Here is a 22,788-nt window from a genome sequence, read left to right as displayed (position 1 = left end):
AGAAATTATATAACTGTTCTTCTTCATAAAGGTTCCCCTCACAAATACCCAGATTTGTAGCTCTTTCTAAGGTGCTTGATAACATGAACTGGTGAACTCTTCATGAAGCTTTTGGACCAATTTAAAAATGAACTGCTACCAGATATAAAAGCAGCCCTGTTGGCACAACAGAAAAGCACTTGGCTGCTAACCAAAAGGCTGGCACTTTGAACCCAACCAGAAGCTCTACAGGAGAAAGGCCTGATGATCTGCTTCTGTAGAGATTACAGCCACGGAGAACCTACGCGGCAGTTCTACTCCGTCACACGGGGGTCGGAGTCCACCCAGCGGTGCCCGACAGCCACGGAGAACCTACGCGGCAGTTCTACTGCGTCACACGGGGGTCGGAGTCCACCCAGCGGTGCCCGACACCCACGGAGAACCTACGCGGCAGTTCTACTGCGTCACACGGGGGTCGGAGTCCACCCAGCGGTGCCCGACAGCCAAGGAGAACCTACGCGGCAGTTCTACTCCATCACACGGGAGTCGGAGTCCACCCAGCGGTGCCCTACAGCCACGGAGAACCTACGCGGCAGTTCTACTCCGTCACACGGGGGTCGGAGTCCACCCAGCGGTGCCCGACACCCACGGAGAACCTACGCGGCAGTTCTACTCCGTCACACGGGGGTCGGAGTCCACCCAGCGGTGCCCGACAGCCAAGGAGAACCTACGCGGCAGTTCTACTCCGTCACACGGGAGTCGGAGTCCACCCAGCGGTGCCCGACACCCACGGAGAACCTACGCGGCAGTTCTACTCCGTCACACGGGAGTCGGAGTCCACCCAGCGGTGCCCTACAGCCACGGAGAACCTACGCGGCAGTTCTACTCCGTCACACGGGGGTCGGAGTCCACCCAGCGGTGCCCTACAGCCACGGAGAACCTACGCGGCAGTTCTACTCCGTCACACGGGGGTCGGAGTCCACCCAGCGGTGCCCGACAGCCAAGGAGAACCTACGCGGCAGTTCTACTCCGTCACACGGGGGTCGGAGTCCACCCAGCGGTGCCCTACAGCCACGGAGAACCTACGCGGCAGTTCTACTCCGTCACACGGGGGTCGGAGTCCACCCAGCGGTGCCCTACAGCCACGGAGAACCTACGCGGCAGTTCTACTCCGTCACACGGGGGTCGGAGTCCACCCAGCGGTGCCCGACACCCACGGAGAACCTACGCGGCAGTTCTACTCCGTCACACGGGGGTCGGAGTCCACCCAGCGGTGCCCGACACCCACGGAGAACCTACGCGGCAGTTCTACTCCATCACACGGGAGTCGGAGTCCACCCAGCGGTGCCCTACAGCCACGGAGAACCTACGCGGCAGTTCTACTCCGTCACACGGGGGTCGGAGTCCACCCAGCGGTGCCCGACAGCCAAGGAGAACCTACGCGGCAGTTCTACTCCGTCACACGGGAGTCGGAGTCCACCCAGCGGTGCCCGACACCCACGGAGAACCTACGCGGCAGTTCTACTCCGTCACACGGGAGTCGGAGTCCACCCAGCGGTGCCCTACAGCCACGGAGAACCTACGCGGCAGTTCTACTCCGTCACACGGGGGTCGGAGTCCACCCAGCGGTGCCCTACAGCCACGGAGAACCTACGCGGCAGTTCTACTCCGTCACACGGGGGTCGGAGTCCACCCAGCGGTGCCCGACAGCCAAGGAGAACCTACGCGGCAGTTCTACTCCGTCACACGGGGGTCGGAGTCCACCCAGCGGTGCCCGACACCCACGGAGAACCTACGCGGCAGTTCTACTCCGTCACACGGGGGTCGGAGTCCACCCAGCGGTGCCCTACAGCCACGGAGAACCTACGCGGCAGTTCTACTCCGTCACACGGGGGTCGGAGTCCACCCAGCGGTGCCCTACAGCCACGGAGAACCTACGCGGCAGTTCTACTCCGTCACACGGGGGTCGGAGTCCACCCAGCGGTGCCCTACAGCCAAGGAGAACCTACGCGGCAGTTCTACTCCGTCACACGGGGGTCGGAGTCCACCCAGCGGTGCCCTACAGCCACGGAGAACCTACGCGGCAGTTCTACTCCGTCACACGGGGGTCGGAGTCCACCCAGCGGTGCCCGACACCCACGGAGAACCTACGCGGCAGTTCTACTCCGTCACACGGGGGTCGGAGTCCACCCAGCGGTGCCCGACACCCACGGAGAACCTACGCGGCAGTTCTACTCCATCACACGGGAGTCGGAGTCCACCCAGCGGTGCCCTACAGCCACGGAGAACCTACGCGGCAGTTCTACTCCGTCACACGGGGGTCGGAGTCCACCCAGCGGTGCCCGACAGCCAAGGAGAACCTACGCGGCAGTTCTACTCCGTCACACGGGAGTCGGAGTCCACCCAGCGGTGCCCGACACCCACGGAGAACCTACGCGGCAGTTCTACTCCGTCACACGGGAGTCGGAGTCCACCCAGCGGTGCCCTACAGCCACGGAGAACCTACGCGGCAGTTCTACTCCGTCACACGGGGGTCGGAGTCCACCCAGCGGTGCCCTACAGCCACGGAGAACCTACGCGGCAGTTCTACTCCGTCACACGGGGGTCGGAGTCCACCCAGCGGTGCCCGACAAGCAAGGAGAACCTACGCGGCAGTTCTACTCCGTCACACGGGGGTCGGAGTCCACCCAGCGGTGCCCGACAGCCACGGAGAACCTACGCGGCAGTTCTACTCCGTCACACGGGGGTCGGAGTCCACCCAGCGGTGCCCGACAGCCAAGGAGAACCTACGCGGCAGTTCTACTCCGTCACACGGGGGTCGGAGTCCACCCAGCGGTGCCCGACACCCACGGAGAACCTACGCGGCAGTTCTACCCCGTCACACGGGAGTCGGAGTCCACCCAGCGGTGCCCGACAGCCACGGAGAATCTACGCGGCAGTTCTACTCCGTCACACGGGGGTCGGAGTCCACCCAGCGGTGCCCGACACCCACGGAGAACCTACGCGGCAGTTCTACTCCGTCACACGGGAGTCGGAGTCCACCCAGCGGTGCCCGACAGCCACGGAGAACCTACGCGGCAGTTCTACTCCGTCACACGGGAGTCGGAGTCCACCCAGCGGTGCCCGACAGCCACGGAGAACCTACGCGGCAGTTCTACTCCGTCACACGGGGGTCGGAGTCCACCCAGCGGTGCCCGACAGCCACGGAGAACCTACGCGGCAGTTCTACTCCGTCACACGGGGGTCGGAGTCCACCCAGCGGTGCCCGACAGCCACGGAGAACCTACGCGGCAGTTCTACTCCGTCACACGGGGGTCGGAGTCCACCCAGCGGTGCCCGACACCCAGGGAGAACCTACGCGGCAGTTCTACTCCGTCACACGGGGGTCGGAGTCCACCCAGCGGTGCCCGACACCCACGGAGAACCTACGCGGCAGTTCTACTCCGTCACACGGGAGTCGGAGTCCACCCAGCGGTGCCCGACAGCCACGGAGAACCTACGCGGCAGTTCTACTCCGTCACACGGGGGTCGGAGTCCACCCAGCGGTGCCCGACAGCCACGGAGAACCTACGCGGCAGTTCTACTCCGTCACACGGGGGTCGGAGTCCACCCAGCGGTGCCCGACAGCCACGGAGAACCTACGCGGCAGTTCTACTCCGTCACACGGGGGTCGGAGTCCACCCAGCGGTGCCCGACAGCCACGGAGAACCTACGCGGCAGTTCTACTCCGTCACACGGGGGTCGGAGTCCACCCAGCGGTGCCCGACACCCACGGAGAACCTACGCGGCAGTTCTACTCCGTCACACGGGGGTCGGAGTCCACCCAGCGGTGCCCGAGAGTAACGGAGAACCTACGCGGCAGTTCTACTCCGTCACACGGGAGTCGGAGTCCACCCAGCGGTGCCCGAGAGCCAAGGAGAACCTACGCGGCAGTTCTACTCCGTCACACGGGAGTCGGAGTCCACCCAGCGGTGCCCGAGAGTAACGGAGAACCTACGCGGCAGTTCTACTCCGTCACACGGGGGTCGGAGTCCACCCAGCGGTGCCCGAGAGTAACGGAGAACCTACGCGGCAGTTCTACTCCGTCACACGGGAGTCGGAGTCCACCCAGCGGTGCCCGAGAGTAACGGAGAACCTACGGGGCAGTTCTACTCCGTCACACGGGGGTCGGAGTCCACCCAGCGGTGCCCGAGAGTAACGGAGAACCTACGCGGCAGTTCTACTCCGTCACACGGGAGTCGGAGTCCACCCAGCGGTGCCCGAGAGTAACGGAGAACCTACGGGGCAGTTCTACTCCGTCACACGGGAGTCGGAGTCCACCCAGCGGTGCCCGAGAGTAACGGAGAACCTACGCGGCAGTTCTACTCCGTCACACGGGGGTCGGAGTCCACCCAGCGGTGCCCGAGAGTAACGGAGAACCTACGCGGCAGTTCTACTCCGTCACACGGGAGTCGGAGTCCACCCAGCGGTGCCCGAGAGTAACGGAGAACCTACGGGGCAGTTCTACTCCGTCACACGGGAGTCGGAGTCCACCCAGCGGTGCCCGAGAGTAACGGAGAACCTACGCGGCAGTTCTACTCCGTCACACGGGGGTCGGAGTCCACCCAGCGGTGCCCGAGAGTAACGGAGAACCTACGCGGCAGTTCTACTCCGTCACACGGGAGTCGGAGTCCACCCAGCGGTGCCCGAGAGTAACGGAGAACCTACGCGGCAGTTCTACTCCGTCACACGGGGGTCGGAGTCCACCCAGCGGTGCCCGACACCCACGGAGAACCTACGCGGCAGTTCTACTCCGTCACACGGGGGTCGGAGTCCACCCAGCGGTGCCCGAGAGTAACGGAGAACCTACGCGGCAGTTCTACTCCGTCACACGGGAGTCGGAGTCCACCCAGCGGTGCCCGAGAGTAACGGAGAACCTACGGGGCAGTTCTACTCCGTCACACGGGAGTCGGAGTCCACCCAGCGGTGCCCGACAGCCAAGGAGAACCTACGCGGCAGTTCTACTCCGTCACACGGGGGTCGGAGTCCACCCAGCGGTGCCCGACACCCACGGAGAACCTACGCGGCAGTTCTACCCCGTCACACAGGGGTCGGAGTCCACCCAGCGGTGCCCGACAGCCACGGAGAATCTACGCGGCAGTTCTACTCCGTCACACGGGGGTCGGAGTCCACCCAGCGGTGCCCGACACCCACGGAGAACCTACGCGGCAGTTCTACTCCGTCACACGGGAGTCGGAGTCCACCCAGCGGTGCCCGACAGCCACGGAGAACCTACGCGGCAGTTCTACTCCGTCACACGGGGGTCGGAGTCCACCCAGCGGTGCCCGACAGCCACGGAGAACCTACGCGGCAGTTCTACTCCGTCACACGGGGGTCGGAGTCCACCCAGCGGTGCCCGACACCCACGGAGAACCTACGCGGCAGTTCTACTCCGTCACACGGGGGTCGGAGTCCACCCAGCGGTGCCCGAGAGTAACGGAGAACCTACGCGGCAGTTCTACTCCGTCACACGGGAGTCGGAGTCCACCCAGCGGTGCCCGAGAGTAACGGAGAACCTACGGGGCAGTTCTACTCCGTCACACGGGAGTCGGAGTCCACCCAGCGGTGCCCGAGAGTAACGGAGAACCTACGGGGCAGTTCTACTCCGTCACACGGGAGTCGGAGTCCACCCAGCGGTGCCCGACAGCCACGGAGAACCTACGCGGCAGTTCTACTCCGTCACACGGGAGTCGGAGTCCACCCAGCGGTGCCCGACAGCCACGGAGAACCTACACGGCAGTTCTACTCCGTCACACGGGGGTCGGAGTCCACCCAGCGGTGCCCGACAGCCACGGAGAACCTACGCGGCAGTTCTACTCCGTCACACGGGAGTCGGAGTCCACCCAGCGGTGCCCGACAGCCACGGAGAACCTACGGGGCAGTTCTACTCCGTCACACGGGAGTCGGAGTCCACCCAGCGGTGCCCGACAGCCAAGGAGAACCTACGCGGCAGTTCTACTCCATCACACGGGAGTCGGAGTCCACCCAGCGGTGCCCGAGAGCCACGGAGAACCTACGCGGCAGTTCTACTCCGTCACACGGGAGTCGGAGTCCACCCAGCGGTGCCCGACAGCCAAGGAGAACCTACGCGGCAGTTCTACTCCATCACACGGGAGTCGGAGTCCACCCAGCGGTGCCCGACAGCCAAGGAGAACCTACGCGGCAGTTCTACTCCATCACACGGGAGTCGGAGTCCACCCAGCGGTGCCCGACAGCCAAGGAGAACCTACGCGGCAGTTCTACTCCATCACACGGGAGTCGGAGTCCACCCAGCGGTGCCCGACAGCCACGGAGAACCTACGCGGCAGTTCTACTCCGTCACACGGGAGTCGGAGTCCACCCAGCGGAGCCCGACACCCACGGAGAACCTACGGGGCAGTTCTACTCCGTCACACGGGAGTCGGAGTCCACCCAGCGGTGCCCGACAGCCAAGGAGAACCTACGCGGCAGTTCTACTCCATCACACGGGAGTCGGAGTCCACCCAGCGGTGCCCGACAGCCAAGGAGAACCTACGCGGCAGTTCTACTCCATCACACGGGAGTCGGAGTCCACCCAGCGGTGCCCGACAGCCACGGAGAACCTACGCGGCAGTTCTACTCCGTCACACGGGAGTCGGAGTCCACCCAGCGGTGCCCGACAGCCACGGAGAACCTACACGGCAGTTCTACTCCGTCACACGGGGGTCGGAGTCCACCCAGCGGTGCCCGACAGCCACGGAGAACCTACGCGGCAGTTCTACTCCGTCACACGGGAGTCGGAGTCCACCCAGCGGTGCCCGACAGCCACGGAGAACCTACGGGGCAGTTCTACTCCGTCACACGGGAGTCGGAGTCCACCCAGCGGTGCCCGACAGCCAAGGAGAACCTACGCGGCAGTTCTACTCCATCACACGGGAGTCGGAGTCCACCCAGCGGTGCCCGACAGCCACGGAGAACCTACGCGGCAGTTCTACTCCGTCACACGGGAGTCGGAGTCCACCCAGCGGTGCCCGACAGCCAAGGAGAACCTACGCGGCAGTTCTACTCCATCACACGGGAGTCGGAGTCCACCCAGCGGTGCCCGAGAGCCACGGAGAACCTACGGGGCAGTTCTACTCCGTCACACGGGAGTCGGAGTCCACCCAGCGGTGCCCGACAGCCACGGAGAACCTACGCGGCAGTTCTACTCCGTCACACGGGGGTCGGAGTCCACCCAGCGGTGCCCGACAGCCACGGAGAATCTACGCGGCAGTTCTACTCCGTCACACGGGGGTCGGAGTCCACCCAGCGGTGCCCGACACCCACGGAGAACCTACGCGGCAGTTCTACTCCGTCACACGGGGGTCGGAGTCCACCCAGCGGTGCCCGAGAGTAACGGAGAACCTACGGGGCAGTTCTACTCCGTCACACGGGAGTCGGAGTCCACCCAGCGGTGCCCGACAGCCACGGAGAACCTACGCGGCAGTTCTACTCCGTCACACGGGAGTCGGAGTCCACCCAGCGGTGCCCGACACCCACGGAGAACCTACGCGGCAGTTCTACTCCGTCACACGGGGGTCGGAGTCCACCCAGCGGTGCCCGACAGCCACGGAGAACCTACGCGGCAGTTCTACTCCATCACACGGGAGTCGGAGTCCACCCAGCGGTGCCCGAGAGCCACGGAGAACCTACGGGGCAGTTCTACTCCGTCACACGGGAGTCGGAGTCCACCCAGCGGTGCCCGAGAGCCACGGAGAACTTACGCGGCAGTTCTACTCCGTCACACGGGAGTCGGAGTCCACCCAGCGGTGCCCGACACCCACGGAGAACCTACGCGGCAGTTCTACTCCGTCACACGGGGGTCGGAGTCCACCCAGCGGTGCCCGACAGCCAAGGAGAACCTACGCGGCAGTTCTACTCCGTCACACGGGAGTCGGAGTCCACCCAGCGGTGCCCGACAGCCAAGGAGAACCTACGCGGCAGTTCTACTCCGTCACACGGGAGTCGGAGTCCACCCAGCGGAGCCCGACAGCCACGGAGAACCTACGCGGCAGTTCTACTCCGTCACACGGGGGTCGGAGTCCACCCAGCGGAGCCCGACAGCCACGGAGAACCTACGCGGCAGTTGTACTCCGTCACACGGGAGTCGGAGTCCACCCAGCGGTGCCCGACAGCCAAGGAGAACCTACGCGGCAGTTCTACTCCGTCACACGGGAGTCGTAGTCCACCCAGCGGAGCCCGACAGCCACGGAGAACCTACGCGGCAGTTCTACTCCGTCACACGGGGGTCGGAGTCCACCCAGCGGAGCCCGACACCCACGGAGAACCTACGCGGCAGTTCTACTCCGTCACACGGGAGTCGGAGTCCACCCAGCGGTGCCCGACAGCCACGGAGAACCTACGCGGCAGTTCTACTCCGTCACACGGGAGTCGGAGTCCACCCAGCCGTGCCCCACAGCCAAGGAGAACCTACGCGGCACTTCTACTCCGTCACACGGGGGTCGGAGTCCACCCAGCGGAGCCCGACAGCCACGGAGAACCTACGCGGCACTTCTACTCCGTCACACGGGAGTCGGAGTCCACCCAGCCGTGCCCCACAGCCAAGGAGAACCTACGCGGCACTTCTACTCCGTCACACGGGAGTCGGAGTCCACCCAGCCGTGCCCCACAGCCAAGGAGAACCTACGCGGCACTTCTACTCCGTCACACGGGGGTCGGAGTCCACCCAGCGGAGCCCGACAGCCACGGAGAACCTACGCGGCACTTCTACTCCGTCACACGGGAGTCGGAGTCCACCCAGCCGTGCCCCACAGCCAAGGAGAACCTACGCGGCACTTCTACTCCGTCACACGGGGGTCGGAGTCCACCCAGCGGAGCCCGACAGCCACGGAGAACCTACGCGGCACTTCTACTCCGTCACACGGGAGTCGGAGTCCACCCAGCCGTGCCCCACAGCCAAGGAGAACCTACGCGGCACTTCTACTCCGTCACACGGGGGTCGGAGTCCACCCAGCGGAGCCCGACAGCCACGGAGAACCTACGCGGCAGTTCTACTCCGTCACACGGGAGTCGGAGTCCACCCAGCGGTGCCCGAGAGCCACGGAGAACTTACGCGGCAGTTCTACTCCGTCACACGGGGTCGGAGTCCACCCAGCGGTGCCCGACAGCCACGGAGAACCTACGCGGCAGTTCTACTCCGTCACACGGGAGTCGGAGTCCACCCAGCCGTGCCCCACAGCCAAGGAGAACCTACGCGGCACTTCTACTCCGTCACACGGGGGTCGGAGTCCACCCAGCGGTGCCCGACAGCCACGGAGAACCTACGGGGCAGTTCTACTCCGTCACACGGGGGTCGGAGTCCACCCAGCGGTGTCCGACACCCACGGAGAACCTACGCGGCAGTTCTACTCCGTCACACGGGGGTCGGAGTCCACCCAGCGGTGCCCGACAGCCAAGGAGAACCTACGGGGCAGTTCTACTCCGTCACACGGGGGTCGGAGTCCACCCAGCGGTGCCCGACAGCCAAGGAGAACCTACGCGGCAGTTCTACTCCGTCACACGGGGGTCGGAGTCCACCCAGCGGTGCCCGACAGCCAAGGAGAACCTACGGGGCAGTTCTACTCCGTCACACGGGGGTCGGAGTCCACCCAGCGGTGCCCGACAGCCAAGGAGAACCTACGCGGCAGTTCTACTCCGTCACACGGGGGTCGGAGTCCACCCAGCGGTGCCCGACACCCAGGGAGAACCTACGCGGCAGTTCTACTCCGTCACACGGGGGTCGGAGTCCACCCAGCGGTGCCCGACACCCAGGGAGAACCTACGCCGCAGTTCTACTCCGTCACACGGGAGTCGGAGTCCACCCAGCGGTGCCCACAGCCACGGAGAACCTACGCCGCAGTTCTACTCCGTCACACGGGGGTCGGAGTCCACCCAGCGGTGCCCACAGCCACGGAGAACCTACGCGGCAGTTCTACTCCGTCACACGGGGGTCGGAGTCCACCCAGCGGTGCCCGACAGCCAAGGAGAACCTACGCGGCAGTTCTACTCCGTCACACGGGAGTCGGAGTCCACCCAGCGGTGCCCGACAGCCAAGGAGAACCTACGCGGCAGTTCTACTCCGTCACACGGGAGTCGGAGTCCACCCAGCGGTGCCCGACAGCCAAGGAGAACCTACGCGGCAGTTCTACTCCGTCACACGGGGGTCGGAGTCCACCCAGCGGTGCCCGACAGCCAAGGAGAACCTACGCGGCAGTTCTACTCCGTCACACGGGAGTCGGAGTCCACCCAGCGGTGCCCGACAGCCAAGGAGAACCTACGCGGCAGTTCTACTCCGTCACACGGGAGTCGGAGTCCACCCAGCGGTGCCCGACAGCCAAGGAGAACCTACGCGGCAGTTCTACTCCGTCACACGGGAGTCGGAGTCCACCCAGCGGTGCCCGACAGCCAAGGAGAACCTACGCGGCAGTTCTACTCCGTCACACGGGAGTCGGAGTCCACCCAGCGGTGCCCGACAGCCAAGGAGAACCTACGCGGCAGTTCTACTCCGTCACACGGGGGTCGGAGTCCACCTAGCGGTGCCCGACAGCCAAGGAGAACCTACGCGGCAGTTCTACTCCGTCACACGGGAGTCGGAGTCCACCCAGCGGTGCCCGACAGCCAAGGAGAACCTACGCGGCAGTTCTACTCCGTCACACGGGAGTCGGAGTCCACCCAGCGGTGCCCGACAGCCAAGGAGAACCTACGCGGCAGTTCTACTCCGTCACACGGGGGTCGGAGTCCACCCAGCGGTGCCCGACAGCCAAGGAGAACCTACGCGGCAGTTCTACTCCGTCACACGGGGGTCGGAGTCCACCCAGCGGTGCCCGACACCCACGGAGAACCTACGCGGCAGTTCTACTCCGTCACACGGGAGTCGGAGTCCACCCAGCGGTGCCCGACAGCCAAGGAGAACCTACGCGGCAGTTCTACTCCGTCACACGGGAGTCGGAGTCCACCCAGCGGTGCCCGACAGCCAAGGAGAACCTACGCGGCAGTTCTACTCCGTCACACGGGGGTCGGAGTCCACCCAGCGGTGCCCGACAGCCACGGAGAACCTACGCGGCAGTTCTACTCCGTCACACGGGGGTCGGAGTCCACCCAGCGGTGCCCGACAGCCACGGAGAACCTACGCGGCAGTTCTACTCCGTCACACGGGGGTCGGAGTCCACCCAGCGGTGCCCACAGCCACGGAGAACCTACGCCGCAGTTCTACTCCGTCACACGGGAGTCGGAGTCCACCCAGCGGTGCCCGACAGCCAAGGAGAACCTACGCGGCAGTTCTACTCCGTCACACGGGGGTCGGAGTCCACCCAGCGGTGCCCGACAGCCACGGAGAACCTACGCGGCAGTTCTACTCCGTCACACGGGAGTCGGAGTCCACCCAGCGGTGCCCGACACCCACGGAGAACCTACGCGGCAGTTCTACTCCGTCACACGGGAGTCGGAGTCCACCCAGCGGTGCCCGACAGCCACGGAGAACCTACGGGGCAGTTCTACTCCGTCACACGGGGGTCGGAGTCCACCCAGCGGTGTCCGACACCCACGGAGAACCTACGCGGCAGTTCTACTCCGTCACACGGGAGTCGGAGTCCACCCAGCGGTGCCCGACAGCCAAGGAGAACCTACGCGGCAGTTCTACTCCGTCACACGGGGGTCGGAGTCCACCCAGCGGTGCCGACAGCCAAGGAGAACCTACGCGGCAGTTCTACTCCGTCACACGGGGGTCGGAGTCCACCCAGCGGTGCCCGACACCCAGGGAGAACCTACGCCGCAGTTCTACTCCGTCACACGGGAGTCGGAGTCCACCCAGCGGTGCCCGACAGCCAAGGAGAACCTACGCCGCAGTTCTACTCCGTCACACGGGGGTCGGAGTCCACCCAGCGGTGCCCGACACCCACGGAGAACCTACGCGGCACTTCTACTCCGTCACACGGGGGTCGGAGTCCACCCAGCGGTGCCCGACACCCACGGAGAACCTACGCGGCAGTTCTACTCCGTCACACGGGGGTCGGAGTCCACCCAGCGGTGCCCGACAGCCAAGGAGAACCTACGCGGCAGTTCTACTCCGTCACACGGGGGTCGGAGTCCACCCAGCGGTGCCCGACAGCCAAGGAGAACCTACGCGGCAGTTCTACTCCGTCACACGGGAGTCGGAGTCCACCCAGCGGTGCCCGACAGCCAAGGAGAACCTACGCGGCAGTTCTACTCCGTCACACGGGGGTCGGAGTCCACCCAGCGGTGCCCGACAGCCAAGGAGAACCTACGCGGCAGTTCTACTCCGTCACACGGGAGTCGGAGTCCACCCAGCGGTGCCCGACAGCCAAGGAGAACCTACGCGGCAGTTCTACTCCGTCACACGGGGGTCGGAGTCCACCCAGCGGTGCCCGACAGCCAAGGAGAACCTACGCGGCAGTTCTACTCCGTCACACGGGAGTCGGAGTCCACCCAGCGGTGCCCGACAGCCAAGGAGAACCTACGCGGCAGTTCTACTCCGTCACACGGGGGTCGGAGTCCACCCAGCGGTGCCCGACAGCCAAGGAGAACCTACGGGGCAGTTCTACTCCGTCACACGGGAGTCGGAGTCCACCCAGCGGTGCCCGACAGCCAAGGAGAACCTACGCGGCAGTTCTACTCCGTCACACGGGGGTCGGAGTCCACCCAGCGGTGCCCGACACCCACGGAGAACCTACGCGGCAGTTCTACTCCGTCACACGGGGGTCGGAGTCCACCCAGCGGTGCCCGACAGCCACGGAGAACCTACGCGGCACTTCTACTCCGTCACACGGGGGTCGGAGTCCACCCAGCGGTGCCCGACACCCACGGAGAACCTACGGGGCAGTTCTACTCCGTCACACGGGGGTTGGAGTCCACCCAGCGGTGCCCGACACCCACGGAGAACCTACGGGGCAGTTCTACTCCGTCACACGGGAGTCGGAGTCCACCCAGCGGTGCCCGACACCCACGGAGAACCTACGGGGCAGTTCTACTCCGTCACACGGGGTCGGAGTCCACCCAGCGGTGCCCGACACCCACGGAGAACCTACGGGGCAGTTCTACTCCGTCACACGGGGTCGGAGTCCACCCAGCGGTGCCCGACACGCACGGAGAACCTACGCGGCAGTTCTACTCCGTCACACGGGGGTCGGAGTCCACCCAGCGGTGCCCGACACCCACGGAGAACCTACGCGGCAGTTCTACTCCGTCACACGGGGGTCGGAGTCCACCCAGCGGTGCCCGACACCCACGGAGAACCTACGGGGTAGTTCTACTCCGTCACACGGGAGTCGGAGTCCACCCAGCGGTGCCCGACAGCCACGGAGAACCTACGCGGCAGTTCTACTCCGTCACACGGGGGTCGGAGTCCACCCAGCGGTGCCCGACAGCCACGGAGAACCTACGCGGCAGTTCTACTCCGTCACACGGGGGTCGGAGTCCACCCAGCGGTGCCCGACACCCACGGAGAACCTACGCGGCAGTTCTACTCCGTCACACGGGGGTCGGAGTCCACCCAGCGGTGCCCGACACCCACGGAGAACCTACGCGGCAGTTCTACTCCGTAACACGGGAGTCGGAGTCCACCCAGCGGTGCGCGACAGCCAAGGAGAATCTACGCGGCAGTTCTACTCCGTCACACGGGAGTCGGAGTCCACCCAGTGGTGCCCGACACCCACGGAGAACCTACGCGGCAGTTCTACTCCGTCACACGGGGGTCGGAGTCCACCCAGCGGTGCCCGACACCCACGGAGAACCTACGCGGCAGTTCTACTCCGTCACACGGGGGTCGGAGTCCACCCAGCGGTGCCCGACAGCCACGGAGAACCTACGCGGCAGTTCTACTCCGTCACACGGGAGTCGGAGTCCACCCAGCGGTGCCCGACACCCACGGAGAACCTACGCGGCAGTTCTACTCCGTCACACGGGGGTCGGAGTCCACCCAGCGGTGCCCGACACCCACGGAGAACCTTCGCGGCAGTTCTACTCCGTCACACGGGAGTCGGAGTCCACCCAGCGGTGCCCGACAGCCACGGAGAACCTACGCGGCAGTTCTACTCCATCACACGGGAGTCGGAGTCCACCCAGCGGTGCCCGACAGCCAAGGAGAACCTACGCGGCAGTTCTACTCCGTCACACGGGGGTCGGAGTCCACCCAGCGGTGCCCGACAGCCAAGGAGAACCTACGCGGCAGTTCTACTCCGTCACACGGGGGTCGGAGTCCACCCATTGGTGCCCGACACCCACGGAGAACCTACGCGGCAGTTCTACTCCGTCACACGGGGGTCGGAGTCCACCCAGCGGTGCCCGACAGCCAAGGAGAACCTACGCGGCAGTTCTACCCCGTCACACGGGAGTCGGAGTCCACCCAGCGGTGCCCGACAGCCACGGAGAACCTACGCGGCAGTTCTACTCCGTCACACGGGAGTCGGAGTCCACCCAGCGGTGCCCGACAGCCAAGGAGAACCTACGCGGCAGTTCTACTCCGTCACACGGGGGTCGGAGTCCACCCATTGGTGCCCGACACCCACGGAGAACCTACGCGGCAGTTCTACTCCGTCACACGGGGGTCGGAGTCCACCCAGCGGTGCCCGACAGCCAAGGAGAACCTACGCGGCAGTTCTACCCCGTCACACGGGGGTCGGAGTCCACCCAGCGGTGCCCGACAGCCAAGGAGAACCTACGCGGCAGTTCTACTCCGTCACACGGGAGTCGGAGTCCACCCAGCGGTGCCCGACAGCCACGGAGAACCTACGGGGCAGTTCTACTCCGTCACACGGGGGTCGGAGTCCACCCAGCGGTGCCCGACACCCACGGAGAACCTACGCGGCAGTTCTACTCCGTCACACGGGAGTCGGAGTCCACCCAGCGGTGCCCGACACCCACGGAGAACCTACGCGGCAGTTCTACTCCGTCACACGGGGGTCGGAGTCCACCCAGCGGTGCCCGACACCCACGGAGAACCTACGCGGCAGTTCTACTCCGTCACACGGGGGTCGGAGTCCACCCAGCGGTGCCCGACACCCACGGAGAACCTACGCGGCAGTTGTACTCCGTCACACGGGAGTCGGAGTCCACCCAGCGGTGCCCGACACCCACGGAGAACCTACGCGGCAGTTCTACTCCGTCACACGGGAGTCGGAGTCCACCCAGCGGTGCCCGACACCCACGGAGAACCTACGCGGCAGTTCTACTCCGTCACACGGGGGTCGGAGTCCACCCAGCGGTGCCCGACACCCACGGAGAACCTACGCGGCAGTTCTACTCCGTCACACGGGAGTCGGAGTCCACCCAGCCGTGCCCCACAGCCAAGGAGAACCTATGCGGCAGTTCTACTCCGTCACACGGGAGTCGGAGTCCACCCAGCCGTGCCCCACAGCCAAGGAGAACCTACGCGGCAGTTCTACTCCGTCACACGGGGGTCGGAGTCCACCCAGCGGTGCCCGACAGCCACGGAGAACCTACGCGGCAGTTCTACTCCGTCACACGGGGGTCGGAGTCCACCCAGCCGTGCCCCACAGCCAAGGAGAACCTATGCGGCAGTTCTACTCCGTCACACGGGAGTCGGAGTCCACCCAGCCGTGCCCCACAGCCAAGGAGAACCTATGCGGCAGTTCTACTCTGTGACACGTGAGTTGGAGTCCACCCAGCGGTTCCCGACAACAGGAATAACCAAATAGCAGTGAAAAAAGCTCCGAGGCAGTTTTGCTCTGTGACACGTGAGTTGGAGTCCACCCAGTGGTGCCCGACAACAGCAACAACGAAATACCAGTGAAAAAACCTCCGTGGCAGTTGTACTCTGTGACACCTGAGTCGGATTCCACCCAGTGGTGCCCAACCACAGCAACAACCAAAAGAATTAAAAAAACGGAGGGGGGAAGGTTACTGTCATGGACTGAATTCTTTTTCCCCCAAAATATTCAACTTGGCTAGGCCATGATTCCCAGTATTGTGTAATCGTCCATCATTTTGTCATCTGATGTGATTTTCCCATGTATTGTAAATCCTATCTCTATGATGTTAATGAGACAGGACTAGAAGCAGCTCTGTTCATGACGCAGGACTCAATCTACAAGATTAGGCAGTGTCTTGAGTTAGTCTCTTTTGAGATACAAAACAGAAGCATGCAGAGAGACAGGGGAACCTCATACCACAAAGAAAGATGCACCAGGGGCACAGCACGTCCTTTGGACCCAAGGTTCCCATGCTGAGAAACTCCTCAACCAGGGGAAGACTGATGACAAGGACCTTCCCCCAGAACCGACAGAGAGAAAGCCTTCCCTTGGAGCTGGCACCCTGAATTTAGGCTTCTAACCTCCTAGACTGTGAGAGAACACATTCTGTTTGTTAGAGCCATCCGCTTGTGGTATTTCTGTTATCGCAACACGAGATAACCAAGACAGTTACCATAATCTTTCAAATGTTACAAGTTACCATTTTTGGAAAATTTAAAATTTTATGGCACCACCCATCCGTGAGTGCGTCGTCCTGAGGTGGCTGGCATGTTGCTGTGATGCTGGAAGCTATGCCACTGGTGTTTCAAATTCCGGCAGGGTTGCCCGTGGTGGACAGGTTTTAGCAGAACTTCCAGACTAAGACAGACTAGGAAGGAAGGCCTGGTGATCTGCTTCTGAAAATTAGCCAGTGAAAACCTTATGAATCACAGCAGAACACTGACTCACTTGCTTTGGACATGTCCTCAGCAGGGATCAATAACTGGAGGAGAACATCATGTTTGATGAGGTACAGGGTCAGCGCGGGCAAGGGAGGCCCTCAGTGAGATGAGCTGGCATCATAGCCGCAATGATGGGCTTGCACGTGATGGTGATCGTGAGGACGCCGAAGGACCAGGCGACGTTTCCTTCTGTGGTACATGAGGCTGCCATGAGTCGGAGTCAACCTGAGAGCAGCCATCTATCTACTGCTATCTAGCTGTCCAGCAAGTGTTTGGGAGACATGTGTAAGTTAACGATCACGTTTGCTATCAAAGGCGTGCAGAGGGCTAATTAGTGCAGCAAGGCCAGCTCTGGTGGAGGGTGAAAGGCTTGCTGTGGAAAAGGTGGCAGCTGAACACACCAACGCTGCCACATGCCTCCAATGTGCTCATGTCACCTCAGTTTCCCCACAGCCAGGATGAAAATAATACTAACACCCTAGCACTTTACAGTTTATAAAGTACCTGGGCGTATGTGTACGTACATCTCATTATAAAAACCAAAAAAACACAAAAAAACTCAGTGCCGTCCATTCTGACTCATAGCGACCCTACAGGACAGAGTAGAACTGCCCCGCAGAGTTTCCAAGGAGTGCATAGTCTCTTAAAATCCCTACTTCTTAAGGGCTTTTGATAGGTCACATTCATAGAAGAGGAAATTGAGGCCAGAGTTGAGTAACTTGCCCAGAGTCACAAAACTGGTGAGTCCAGATCCACATCTACATTTCCTACTAGTGCCACCACACCCCACTCACACGATGAAGGTCCCTGGGTGTGCGGGGACATGACAGAACACTCACATCTGGTGTGCAGGAGGGTGGGGCAGGGCAGGAGGGTGGGGCAGGAAAAGCTGGGCAGCAGGAGCCCTGACTCCCTGCGCTGGCTCTGCCCCGAGGAGCTGTGGCCCCAGGTCCTCGACAGTTTGGGCTTTCGTTTCTTCATTGGATGAACAAAAGAGTTGGAGTAGCTCAGTCCTTCTCAACTGTGTTTAGAATCACAGATGGTTGGCAATCACGGGAGATTCGGCCACGGACTCTCCCTTGGAGACATGCACACACAGAGCATCATCTCACCAGCAGTGACCGGGAGCTTGTGAATCCCAGCTCAGACTAGAGGCTCGGGCTGGTCGATTTTCAACCTGGTTATGCTCTAAAATTCTGTAATCCGCCCTGTGCACATCCTTGTCGTTATTAGTTGCTGTGGAGTTGATTAGGACTCGCGGCGACCCCGTGTGTTACAGAGTAGAAGTGTTCCACAGGGTTTTCTTGGTTGTGGTCTTTATGGAGGCAGATTGCCAGGCCTTTTCTTCCATGGTACCACTGGGTGGGTTCGAACCACCAACTTTTTAGGTTAGCAATAGAGCATAAACCTTTTGAGCCACCTAGGAATCCTTCTGTTTACATACACACATATACTCTTGTCTGTGTGTGTAAATTTAAATACTATTTATTACACTAAAATATTCATTTTCGCATTAGAAAAAGGTGTGTTTTGAGAAATCATAAGAAAAATTATACTGGGCTAAGGCCTGAGACTTGGCTTCTGCTAGAAGTGTGACTTTAGCACTGGTGAGTAATGTATCAAGAACGTTACAATTTAGTAATGGCAAATAGCAATTGTTTAAAAATTCATTTATTATGGGCATGAAGCTCATTTATTTCTCACTCACTGACTAGGAGTGGTATATTATTAGGGACAGTCACTGACGGCAACTCAAGAACAACAGCTGGACATTTCTTGTCTGAGGAATAATACCTTAAAATAGGTTAATTTAATCCAATTATTTTTTAGATGTAAATTATTTAATTACTAATGACTTCTAGCTTGTCAGGTTCTGTTGGGTTTTCTCATAGTTTTTTTAACCGCAATTTAGCTAATCAGTACCCTCCTTTTTAAAATGCCACTCTGCAATGATTTCAGAAACAGAAGTAATTAAACACTTGAGTTACCCCAGAATAACCTTAATAAGGAATGAATAGGAACTATATGAAGAAAATTAGAGAATCATAAAAGAAGACTTGAGTGAAGGGAGATAAATTTCTTATTTCTGAATGGAAAGACTGTATACTGTAAAGAAGTAATTTCTCAAATTATTCTATAGATTTAATGTAATTCAAGTCAACATTCCAGAAGGATTCATTTAGGAACTTAATGAAATGTTTTTGTAGTTATTTTGGGAAAATAAGCTGGGAGGAGGAGCTAAAGAAGAATGTGAAGTATTGAAACCTACTATAAAGCTATTGGGAACCCTGGTGGCATAGCAGTTAAGAGTTAAGAGGTTGGCTGTTAACCAAAAGGTCACCAGTTCAAATCCACCAGGTGCTCCTTGGAAATCCTATGGGGCCATTCTACTCTGTCCTATAGGGTCGCTGTAAGTCGGAATCGACTAGATGGCAATGGGTTTGGTTTTGGATAAAGCTCTTAGTGTAAGAATTGCTAGATCAATGGAAGGTAGGTCAATGATAGTCCAGAAAGAGACCTTAAGAATTCATTATATGTTAAAAGTATGGAGAAAGGAAGAATTATTAAAAAGGCAAAAGTTGGGGAAAAATATAAAGTTAGAATTGCACCTCACAACAACACCAAAATATATTCCAGAAAAGTATACGGTTAAATGTAAAAAACATTAAAAAGTCAATATGTAATGATGGCATTATAGAACAAGTCTTCCTAAGTACAAAACGAATAAAAGTTACAAAGGAAGTGGTTATAATTACATAAAAATTTAAAAACTAGACATAAAAAAACCCTTAGAAGCTGAGGCAGAATAAAATCTGGGATAAAATATTTGTAACAAAAATGGAAATTTATAATATGTAATATTTTAAAAAGAGGAAATACATATCTTAATCTAAAAATGGACAGCAGGCATGATTAAAAGGCAGTTTATAAAAGAAAGGTACAATTTAGCCAATAATTCTCAACAAAGGTGTTTAATCTCACTAATGATCACACACATGCAGATTAAAACATAAAAATGCATTTTTTCACTACGATATTACAAAAAAATGTTTGAGAAGTCATAATTCTCAAAACTGGAAAGGACATGCTAGGAGTGCTCACTCAGATGGGTATATAAATTGATGAAGTCTTTTTAGAAACCAATTACATAATACATGTCAAGATCCTAAAAAATTGTTGATAACCTTCAACCCAGCAGTTCCTCTTCTCTGAATGCTTACTACAGAAACAATCAGCAACTCCACTGGTTTGCTTACAAGGATGTTCATAAACAATAAAAAGGTAAACAGCAAAAACGTTTGACAATAGGAGATAGACTGAATTTTAAATAATTTATGGCAAAGCCATACCATAGGAAATTATGCAGGCATTAAAAATCACGTTTTACAAGTAATGTTTAATGACAAAGCAGAAAACTCTCAATAAAAAAGGTGAAAAAAGTCAGAGACAAAACCAAATGCTGTATGACTTAATATTGTATAAATCAAAGCCTTAACAGACTGATGAGCATAAAAAATGACTGGAATCAATCGATTCCAAGTGATATCAGATTATCTTGGATGACAGGATCATACATGATTTAAAAAAAACTCTATGGGGCAGTTCTACTCTGTCCTACAGGGTTGCTATGAGTCAGAATTGACTCCACGGCACTGTTTTTTTTATTATTATTTTTTAAATTTCTAAAATGTACAGATTTTTAAATGATTAAAATATTACGTAAAAGTAATTTGTTAAAAGTCACCACGATAATTTAGAGACGATATATACTCTGTGACAAACGAGGTTAGCTGTCCCGCCACCTTGCTTCCAGTCCTGTTGCTGTCACTCACTTGCTGTGTGACCCTGGCCAAATCACTGAACTCTGTCTAGGTTTTGGTTTCTTCAGTTTAAAAACAGCAACAGACAAGAAAGCTGCTTTGCAAACTGTAAAGCCCTACACAAATATAAACCATTATTACTAGTTTTTTTGCACGTGTGATGGAGTTTATTACTTCCAACCTAAACTGACCTTGTAGATTAAAGCAAAAATTTACTGACCTGTATGTGAGAAGCCCTGAACCTGAAACCCTTAAAATACATGTACGTGTTTGATCGTGCACAGACATCAGCTTTGGTTCAGTGTAAATACTTATGCTGCTCTGTAATAACTGACTTGACAGCCAAGAGAGGAATCACAGATTATGGAGGGGCGGGTAAGAGAGAGATCCAAGCAAGGATGGGTGAGCTCGGACTCCATGGGACACCTCCAGTGGGTACACGTGTATCCTCAAATGCTCAGCTGCTCAGTGGCAGAAATGAGTTGTGCAGGAACACACCTAGTTTTACGTCTGGGGTAAAAACCAGGTGAAATATAAATTTTTTGCCAATACTAGCTTTCTCTCCTTTCAAAGTTAGATACCAAACACCCTCTCCCCCAAACTCACTGCTGTCGAGTCGATTCCAACTCATAGCAACGCTACAGGACCGAGGAAGGCTGTGCCCTAGGGTTTCCAAGGCTGTAAATCTTCACAGCAGCAGACTGCCACGTCACTCTCCCACAGGGTGGCTGGTGGGTTCGAACCGCCAACCTTTCAGTCAGCAGCTGAACACTTTAATCACTGGCCGTCAGAGCTCCTTTTTCAAAGTTGGAGACTTGGTATCAAATAGACTGGGAAATACAAAATATCAGGCTGATTTCATTCTCAGTTTGACACAGGTGAAATGGGCTCTGGGCACACGGGTGTAGAACACCTAACAGATGCACTTCGAGTTTGATATTTTTTTCTTATCAAACAAAATAAATATCATGGATTTTGGTTTAGTAGGTCCCATGTTCATGGTGGGGGGTAGGGGGTAGGACTGATTTACAGCCAGGGCTAAAGGACGGAGCAGGGAAACATACACTCCTCCATTCATACCTAGCTCTGCCCTTTCCTCACTTTCTCTTCTCTATCCTCGGGCATAATGCTGAGGACAACTCTCGTGTGTGGAGAGGGATCAGGAGTTTATCTCTCAGAGAGGCTCTGCAGTTTTCCTGGCTTTTCAAGCTCTGTTCAATAACACAATACTCATCCTTCATTCATTCATCCATCTATCCATTCATGTATTCATTCTTATAGCCATCTATTCTTTCTTCAAGCAGCTGTGTGTGCCTGAGAAAGCCCCCCGCCAATGTCTCTGCTGGCCTCAATATATTCAATGAACATACATCAGCGTACAAGGGAGGGTGTACATCACCAGGCTGTGGCCAACTGCTGCAGGCACCATACCACTTCTAAGCCCTGTTATTTGATTATCACTATCTTTATTGGCCACAGAGGGGAAGGGATATTATAGCTTTGTGGCTTTTGAGAGTTGGGTCCTTAGTAGAGTGCCAAGCCCCAGCAGCAGCGGCAGCAGCGGCAGCAGCTCCCAGGTCACGTGCATGGGAATTTTTACAACCACATCTCAGTACTCACCAGAAAAGGCAAAGAGGAGGCAGGTGACACATTACAGAACACACTGCAATGGATAAGCCAAACGAAGCCAAATCATAAGCATTCCCACTCTTACCTTTGTGTTCTCTCCCTCCTACTTTTTCTGTCAACACTCCCAGTCTCCCCTCCCAAACTCCACTGCAGAGGAATTTAAGTTGGCTCAACCTCAGAGAGAGGGAAACATAAAACTGATTATTATATTCTGTGCCATGTTTTTTTTTTAATATGGCTCACTGAGCCCACCCTAGTGTGGGTAACTCCCCTTAGTGAACCCTGAGGGGCATGCATGTGGGTGGGTGTGTGTATGTGGGACAAACTAGTGAGGATGGCACAGTGCTCGGGTGAGAGAGAGACGGAGAGAGAGGGAGGGAGAGGGAGGGGGAGGGAGGGGGAGGGAGGGGGAGGGAGGGGGAGGGAGAATGAGAGCTCCGGTGTATGGTTTCCCCCCTTTCTCTGAGGAGCCTGAGAGGCTCTCCTCTCAGAGCAATTACTACAAATGATTTATGTGGCCAGTCAAGAGGGCCTGCCAGGGTTCTTATTTCATCTCCAGAAAAAGGAACTCTGCTGGAATGTTATCAGGGAGCTTGGGATGAAAGTGACAGCTGCCTTTTGTTTTCCCTGTGAAAGAGCTTCTCCCCTGGACTGTGG

The 22,788-nt window shown here is 58.3% G+C and overlaps 2 long non-coding RNA genes across 5 annotated transcripts; both read right to left on the bottom strand.

Moving 5' to 3' along the window:
- Positions 1-432: 432 nt before the first annotated feature.
- Positions 433-10,444, bottom strand: LOC126076687 (uncharacterized). The gene is made up of 9 exons (XR_007517585.1): positions 10,360-10,444; positions 9,439-9,793; positions 7,878-7,948; positions 5,819-6,102; positions 3,831-3,901; positions 2,553-2,765; positions 2,127-2,197; positions 1,417-1,487; positions 433-848 (listed from the first exon to the last, which is right to left on the bottom strand). It is a non-coding gene; the product is annotated as an uncharacterized LOC126076687 (long non-coding RNA).
- A 984-nt stretch (positions 10,445-11,428) lies between these two features.
- Positions 11,429-22,503, bottom strand: LOC126076689 (uncharacterized). 4 transcript variants are annotated; one of them, XR_007517588.1, is made up of 9 exons: positions 15,113-22,503; positions 14,687-15,041; positions 14,403-14,473; positions 13,906-14,047; positions 13,409-13,550; positions 12,843-13,054; positions 12,559-12,700; positions 11,920-11,990; positions 11,429-11,494 (listed from the first exon to the last, which is right to left on the bottom strand). It is a non-coding gene; the product is annotated as an uncharacterized LOC126076689 (long non-coding RNA). The 4 variants fall into 4 exon arrangements; XR_007517587.1 differs by lacking the exon at positions 11,920-11,990; XR_007517586.1 differs by lacking the exons at positions 11,920-11,990; positions 12,559-12,700 and having other exon boundaries at positions 12,772-13,054.
- Positions 22,504-22,788: the final 285 nt, after the last annotated feature.

Source organism: Elephas maximus, chromosome 5, assembly GCF_024166365.1.
Source record: "Elephas maximus indicus isolate mEleMax1 chromosome 5, mEleMax1 primary haplotype, whole genome shotgun sequence".
NCBI classification, from domain to species: Eukaryota; Metazoa; Chordata; class Mammalia; order Proboscidea; family Elephantidae; genus Elephas; species Elephas maximus.
This window is presented reverse-complemented; position numbering and strand designations above follow the sequence as displayed.